This window comes from Peromyscus maniculatus, chromosome 3, assembly GCF_049852395.1.
Source record: "Peromyscus maniculatus bairdii isolate BWxNUB_F1_BW_parent chromosome 3, HU_Pman_BW_mat_3.1, whole genome shotgun sequence".
In the NCBI taxonomy this organism is placed as follows: domain Eukaryota; kingdom Metazoa; phylum Chordata; class Mammalia; order Rodentia; family Cricetidae; genus Peromyscus; species Peromyscus maniculatus.
Window position 1 is genome coordinate 54,913,936 of NC_134854.1, and position 7,408 is coordinate 54,921,343.

Here is a 7,408-nt window from a genome sequence, read left to right on the forward strand (position 1 = left end):
TTCGAGACAGGGTTTCTCTGCGTAGCTTTGCGCCTTTCCTGGAGCTCACTTGGTAGCCCAGGCTGGCCTCGAACTCACAGAGATCCGCCTGGCTCTGCCTCCCGAGTGCTGGGATTAAAGGCGTGCGCCACCACCGCCCGGCTGATTTTATACAGTTTATTAAACAAATATTTTACCAACATAATTTTTTATTATTCAAATATTTTATTTTATGATGATTTTTCTGAGAAATATAGAAAAGAACACATTTCGAGGTCTTTTAAACTTATAGTTGTTTTAATATCCATGATGTTCATTGAACTGGATGAAAACTTCATAACTTCATATAATTAAGTAGGTTAGGAAGAGGGAAATATTTAAGAAAAAACTATAAAAGAAAAAAAAAACTTAATGAAGAGGAGAAGCAAGCACAGCAAATCCATCCGGAGCTTGAAGACACAATATCTGCATGTGTGGTGGTATGAATAAGAATGCCCTCCCCCCATATATTTGAATGCTCAGTCACCAGGAAGTAATCAGAAGGATTAGGAGGTGTGTAGCCTTGTTGGTGTAGGTGTGGCCTCGTTGGAGGAAGTATGTCACTAGGAGTGGGGTTTGAGGCTTCAGAGGCCCAAACCAAGCCTAGCGGCTCACTTTCTTCCTGCTGCCTGTGGATCCGAATGTGGAACTCTCAGCTCTTCCCCAGCACCATGTCTGCCTGCCACTGCCATGCTTCCCACCATGGTAATAAACAAGCCCCAATGAAATGCTTCTTTTATAAGAGTTGCTGTGGCTAAGACAACATGTATTGAGCATCTTCGGTGAACCACATACTGAATTTGACACCAAGTGAACATCAGTATCGTTTCTCAATCCAAGGATTGATAGTCACAGTTTAACAAAATTAAAAGAATAAATTATATCATTTCATGGTCCAAGAAGCAGGTATGGAAGAAAGTTCCAGAAAACACACTTACATAATAGTTTACTTCTGGCTTAATAGATGACCCATGAAAGAAAGACTGTGATTATTCATCACATTCTACCAGTTAGTAGCAGATAACGTTAGACAAATCACATATGCCTACCCAGATTTCTTGTAACAACACAAATATGCACCATGACTCTAAAGATAGAATGTTGATTGTAAAAATCAATCAAATGACTAGTCCATTAGGTACTCACTATAAGTTTTCAGATAGTGGTCTTTATCTTTTAATCCTGGCTAATAGTGGAAATCTCGAAATTACTGGGAACACTTAGGAAGGTTATGGATTCAAATATCCTTTTATGTCCTCACATAGGTAAAAACAACCTAGATGTGTGTGCCCTGCATCACCTAAGCAGCAAGCACCAGGATGAGGTGGAGAGATCAGCCTTCCACTTGGGAAAGCTGAACCAGAACAATGGCTCCTCCAGGACCAGGTCTTCCACATCTGGTGTCTGCAAAACTTTGGGTCATGGTAAAGGTAATGAAGGGCTAAATTACCTCTCAGTTCTGTTGTAATGCCAGCATTAATATATCTGTGATGTTCAGAATTCCCCCAGGCCTAAAAACAATTACAGAAATAAAAATGTGGATGGTTCTTTGTTCCTAAATGTTATTCTCAGTGTGTACTTTGCTAAGAAGGAAAGAAAGGGGAAACAGAGGGAAGAAAAGCCCTCATTGCACAATCTCCCAGAAGGGAGTTACAACCCTGCCTGATGTGGTAAATTGTAGGAGCTGTGGGAATAAGGATGTGAAAGACAAAATTATAGCAGCTACTGGTGTCTGTGCTGCAATTTCCACTTCTTAATTTTATTTTTCAAATTAGCATAAAAATATTAGCTATCATTATGGGATTTGGAAAGATTTTTTGATGTAAGTAAGTAAGTATACTTTGTCTGCATGTATGCCTGTGTACCACATGTGTGCTTAGTGCTGGTGGAGGCCAGAAAAAGATGTAGATCTGGAATTGAAGGTTGTGGGCTACCATGTTTGCGCTGGGAACCAAGCTCAGGGTCCTCTGCAAGAACAACAAGTGCTCTTAACCACTGGGCAGTCTCTCCAGCCCCTCATTGTGGCATTTAAAGAAAAGCATTTTAGTAAATGTTCCTGCTCCTCAAATCCCCTCTGAGCTGTCTTCTGCATGACACTGTAACTCCCACCCCCCATGCATGTTCATGTCCTGGATGTCCTATTGCATAACCTCCACATCTCAACACCCTTCCTAACCCCATCTTGCTCTCCTTTGTAGTTCTTTAGGCTTGTTCCCATTTACACAATCAGTACATATAGGTGTATGCATTTCAAGTTAGAGTTGTGTATGACAGAGAGTGAATGTGGTTTTTATCTTTCCATGTTTGGGCAACCTTGCTTAATTCATCCATTTAACTGTACATCTTACAATTTCACTTTTCTCTACAGTTAAGTAAAATTACATTTTATATACATACCATACTTTCACTATCCATTCATCTGGTGGTGGACAGACACCTAAGTCCATTAACATATAATTACATAGACACATACAAACCCACAGAGCTAACCTCATAAATAAATATGCTGGTTAACTTACTAATATCAATGTCAGGGACAGAATAGTTAAACATGTAAGTGGCTCAGTAAACAAGTAGGAGAGAAGGGAGCTGATCAAGGCAGCCAATGTGCAAAGAAATTATGAGTGGTCCACAATGGCCCAATTACACTAGCATGCACTGGTGGTTCCTGGATTAGATTAGAACATCAACAACTAGTTTTTTGTTTGTTTGTTTGGTTGGTTGGTTGGTTGGTTGGTTGGTTTTTCAAGACAGGGTTTCTCTGTGTAGCTTTGCCCCTTTCCTGGAACTCATTTTGTAGACCAGGCTGGCCTCGAACTCACAGAGATCCGCCTGCCTCTGCCTCCCGAGTGCTGGGATTAGAGGCGTGTGCCACCACTGCCCAGCTAGAACATCAACAACTAATTTTACAAACCTAGGAGACAATCCTCAAATTGGCAAGTGAAGATTCTAAATGTATCTATGCTATTTGGAGCCAACATGCAAGGATGTTTGGCCTACCCCAGGTGCTGGCTGTCTGATACCAACTGAGACATTTAATTTGAAAAGCTTACATCTGCTGGTTATGTATTTCCTTAAGAAAATGAAGGAACACTTATTTTCCACAAAAGATATTTCTACTGTATCCAGCTGTGAAAGTTTCAAGTCTTCAAATAGCAATATCTTGAAAGCAATAACCACATTCATTATCCAAGCGCTATACCTGCCTGTCACCACTGGTTACTCAACGTGCTGCCTGATATCCTGCTTTGATGCCCATGTATATCATGACCTGGGATGTGAGCATCCCATATGAAATAAACTGTGAGCTATAGTCTTCCAATTAAAGTTCTGTTGAACTCCATATGTGATATTCAAACCACTGCCTAGCATTTGCACTCAGTGAATAATTATAATTTGTGAAATTAAGTAATTTAACTATTTAGAATATGAATGTTCAAACGAGAGCTAGCCATACAGAGGGCAGAATTTTGTGTATGTCCTCACTCAACAGAAGATTCACAGTACAAAAAGAAGACTATGAATAAGATGATGAAGAGACCTGGCCATTGTAAACACACACACACACACACACACACACACACACACACACACACACTCTATACCAAATTGTCTATCTTCAATATAGAATACCCAGCATTTAAGGGTATAATCTGCTTGACAGGAAATCATTCTGACAGCTGACAGGTTTCTGGCCCCCATCCAAATCAGTACATGTTCAAGGATTTTCTTAAGATAAATGCAATGGTCCAGTAGCCCAATAGTTCTGCTAAGTGATCCAGTCTCCTGAGAACTACCTCTGCCTGTATGAAGAGTTCTCAAACAGCTTGTGCTGTTAGTCAGAAGCAAAAGAGCTGGTGTTGCATGATGAATTGTTCTCATTGCCAAGGTTGGCGGTATGTGTCCCTATGGCCCAGGTGAAATCACAGATATGACTGTGTAGAGAGGCAGCCAGGGAAGACTGTATTTCCTAGCTGCTTCCTACACTTCTAGGCCTTAGATGACTTTAATGGTGGCCCTTGCCAGCATCAGCACAGACAAAATGTCTGGAAGCAAACAGCATGTAACAAGTGCCAAGCTAGGTAAGGTGTTGGTCATTTCATCTGCTGCATGTCATTGAGCCCTAATACAGATCAGTGTTCTGAAGTTCATTTTACAAAGGACCGTACTGGGGCCCTGAAAGGCTAATAATACTGTTGGTCCATCCTGACCATAATAAATGCAGAAGCAGGAGAGACTTCCAGATTTGAATCCTGCTTAGTTTTAAGTCAGTGACATGGATTTTGAGTGCAGCCCACAGGAGCAAACTGCAGAGCATTCTGTACTGGGAATCATCTCATTGTAAGTCTAAGTCGGCCAAGAGCCAGTTTTAGGGTAAACACAGGGCATCCATTTCCCTGACAGATGGCCGCCTCCGTGAATCTTTCTTCCAAGGTTGCAACTGCCGACAGGGATGTAGATTTCCACCAGGCAGGAAAAGTCACAGAGCAGTCTGAGGAGGTGTCTGGGTTTTGGCAAATCTCCTTTCTCACCAGTAGAGTCCCAGAGGCTGGAGATGAAGGTGAGAATGTTGTCTCATGTGGGCTCCCAGGAAGTGTGGTGGCCAACTTCCTAACTTGGAAGGAAGGAAGCTTTTCTCTACTACCCTGTCCCCGCCTCCACAAACTCCAATGTGTCTCTTAGCACAGATTTCCTTCTTGTAAGTTGTATAATTTAAGAGAGCAAAGAGACAATTTCAGAAGTCAGAATGGCACTTTTGGAATTAACACTACTTTAGAGTCCCTGTATTTTAAAATAGAGTGTCAGGAAGTAACTGAGAAGTAGCTGAGGAGGGGGCATACGATGCTACTTTTAACAGGGAGGAGATGGAAAAACATCACTTCTGTCAGTTTACTCTTTGGCACACAGAATGCTGTTTAACCAAATCCCTGCCCCTCCAAATCAGATGTAAAATACACCCTGGGCTCTACCTACTTTGGGCAAAAGCAGCTGTCACCAGAAATAAGCCATTAGTGACCAAGGGCATATGCTTTTCTCTCATTAGATGGGTGAAGGAAGACAGGCATGAAGCAGGTCCCACATTTCTTCACATGAAACCTCCCTACAGTGGGGAGCAGTATTAGAATCTGAACTAGGTTTAGGAAGGCTGTCAGAGCCAGGTTGCTCTGTAAGGTTTCCTGGTGCTCACTGAAACCCTGACTTCTCTAGCACAACAGCCAGAAAAACACACAAGCAAAGTCTCCAAACACATAAATGGGAGAAAATGCAGTGCCATTGAAAATGTGCAGGCAAGCCTAGATTTTAACACATGGAAGAATGGAACTGGTCCTTTATCTCTCAGTGTGCATAAAACTGAACTCCAAATGGGCTAGGTACTTCCATGTAGAACTCAATGCTCAGGAACTCCTGCAGGATAAAGGAGAATAGACAGAATAGACTTCAACTATTAAATACAAATAAGGACGTTCTGAACAGAACTCCCACAGCACAGGAAGCAAGGCCAACAGCTGAAAAGTGATGTTACCAAATTAAAAAGCTTCCGTTACAGCAAATGAAACTACCAATTGACTGACAGGTGGCCCACAGAATGGGAGAAAATCTTTGACAGCTATAAATTCTAATATAGCTAGAATATACTATAATATGCAAAAGCTAAACATGAAAGCATGAAAACAACCAAACATGGGCTGTGGAAACACACAGAATGTTCTCAAACAAAAAATACAAATGACTGGTAAACATTTTAACAAGTGTTCAACATCTTTGGCAATTGGAGAAATGCATATTAAAACCACTCAGAGTCCAAATCACCCCAGTGAGACTAGCCATAATCAGGAATACAAATGGCAACAGAAGCTGGCATGACTGGAGAGGGGAACCCCTGAATAGTTAGTGTGAGTGAGAGCTAGTGAAGCCACTTTGGAAATCAGTCTGGATGTTCCTCAAAAACTAAAAAAAGAACTACTGTATGACCCAGTGATATCACTCCTGGGACTATACTCAAGTGATTTTATATCCCTCCACAGAGTATTTGCACACTCATGTTAATTGCTGCTCTCTTCTAGCAATAGCTAGGAAATGGAGTCAACTAAATGTTCATTGACTGATAAATTAATAACAAAAAATATGGTACATATACACATGGAATGTTATGCAGCTCTAAAAATGAAATTTACAAGTAAATGTGTAGAATTGCAAAAATTGTATGGAGTGAGGATACCCAAGCTCAGAAAAAACAAAACCACTTAATTCTTGTTTCATAGGTGGATCTTAGCTCTGAGTCTTTTGTTTTGTATGTTTAACTTCAAATATCTGTGCAAGCCAATGGGCTTTGGGGGCAGACACAGTAATGAAAAGAGAGAGAGAGAGAGAGAGAGAGAGAGAGAGAGAGAGAGAGAGAGAGAGAGAGAGAGAGAGATAGTAAAATATCGGTAAAATGGAAGTAGAGAGGTAATGTACTGGGGGTTATAAGGCCAAACATTGAGGAAATGAGGGATATGGGGTGAGGAGTGAGGGGGTAGGAGAAGGATTAAAAATAAAAGGATGACATACAAAATAAATGAAAAGCTATTCTCTTCCTTACTTTTCCTCCCTTAGAGTGAAGAGCACATTAAAGATGCTGGAAAGATCTTTGAGATAATTTATTTCAATCATCAAAGAAGGAAAGAACATTTATTCTTTCTTTCCTTCTTTCTCTTTTTCTTTCCTCCTTTTCCTTCCTTCCTTCCTCCATCCCTTCCCCTCCATCCCTCCCCCTTCCTTTCTTCTCTCCCTTCATTTCATGTTAGCTTTTCCACTAGTGCTTTTATTTCATAGCAGTATCAGGCATACTTCTTACATATTCTATGTGTTGAAGCACTGCATTATTAACTTACTAGAAGTCACATGACTGGAACAAACTCAACTGAGAACAGAGCTCTGACTTACAAAAACACTACAGAGTCAAGCTGAACATTTGTAAATGGGCCTGTGTCTTGGCTATGTCGTGTTTTCTATAAAATCTCTACATGTGACTTTCGGTAGCATTTGAATTCTTCTTCCTGAACTTCAGCATATTCTAAACTTATCTTTCATAATGTGCATTGCTGACAAATTGACCCATCTCTTCTCTTCTAATTTTAATTTTTGAAGAACTTCCATGCTGTTTTCTATAATAGGTATACCAACTACATCCCTCCTGAAACTGTCTCCACATTGTTACCACTTATCCATCAGTCACTATAGTTTATCATCTTGGTAAGAGTTGTCTTAATGGGTCTGAGATGATAGCTAATCCTGTGTTTGGTTTGCACTTGTTTAAATATTAATGATGTTCAACATTTTCCACACATTTATTGACTAATCATATGCCTTCATTTGCTAAATGTCTACTTGGTTTCCTTGCCTTATT

At 40.5% G+C, this 7,408-nt stretch overlaps 1 long non-coding RNA gene across 1 annotated transcript in view; it reads left to right on the forward strand.

Annotated features, from left to right (window-relative positions):
- The window catches only part of LOC121827926 (uncharacterized), a 107,911-nt gene extending 105,938 nt beyond the window's left edge, over positions 1–1,973 (forward strand). Inside the window, exon 5 of the long non-coding RNA XR_006070266.2 lies at positions 1,284–1,973. This is a non-coding gene — a long non-coding RNA (uncharacterized LOC121827926). The remainder of the gene's footprint in view (positions 1–1,283) is intronic.
- Positions 1,974–7,408: the final 5,435 nt, after the last annotated feature.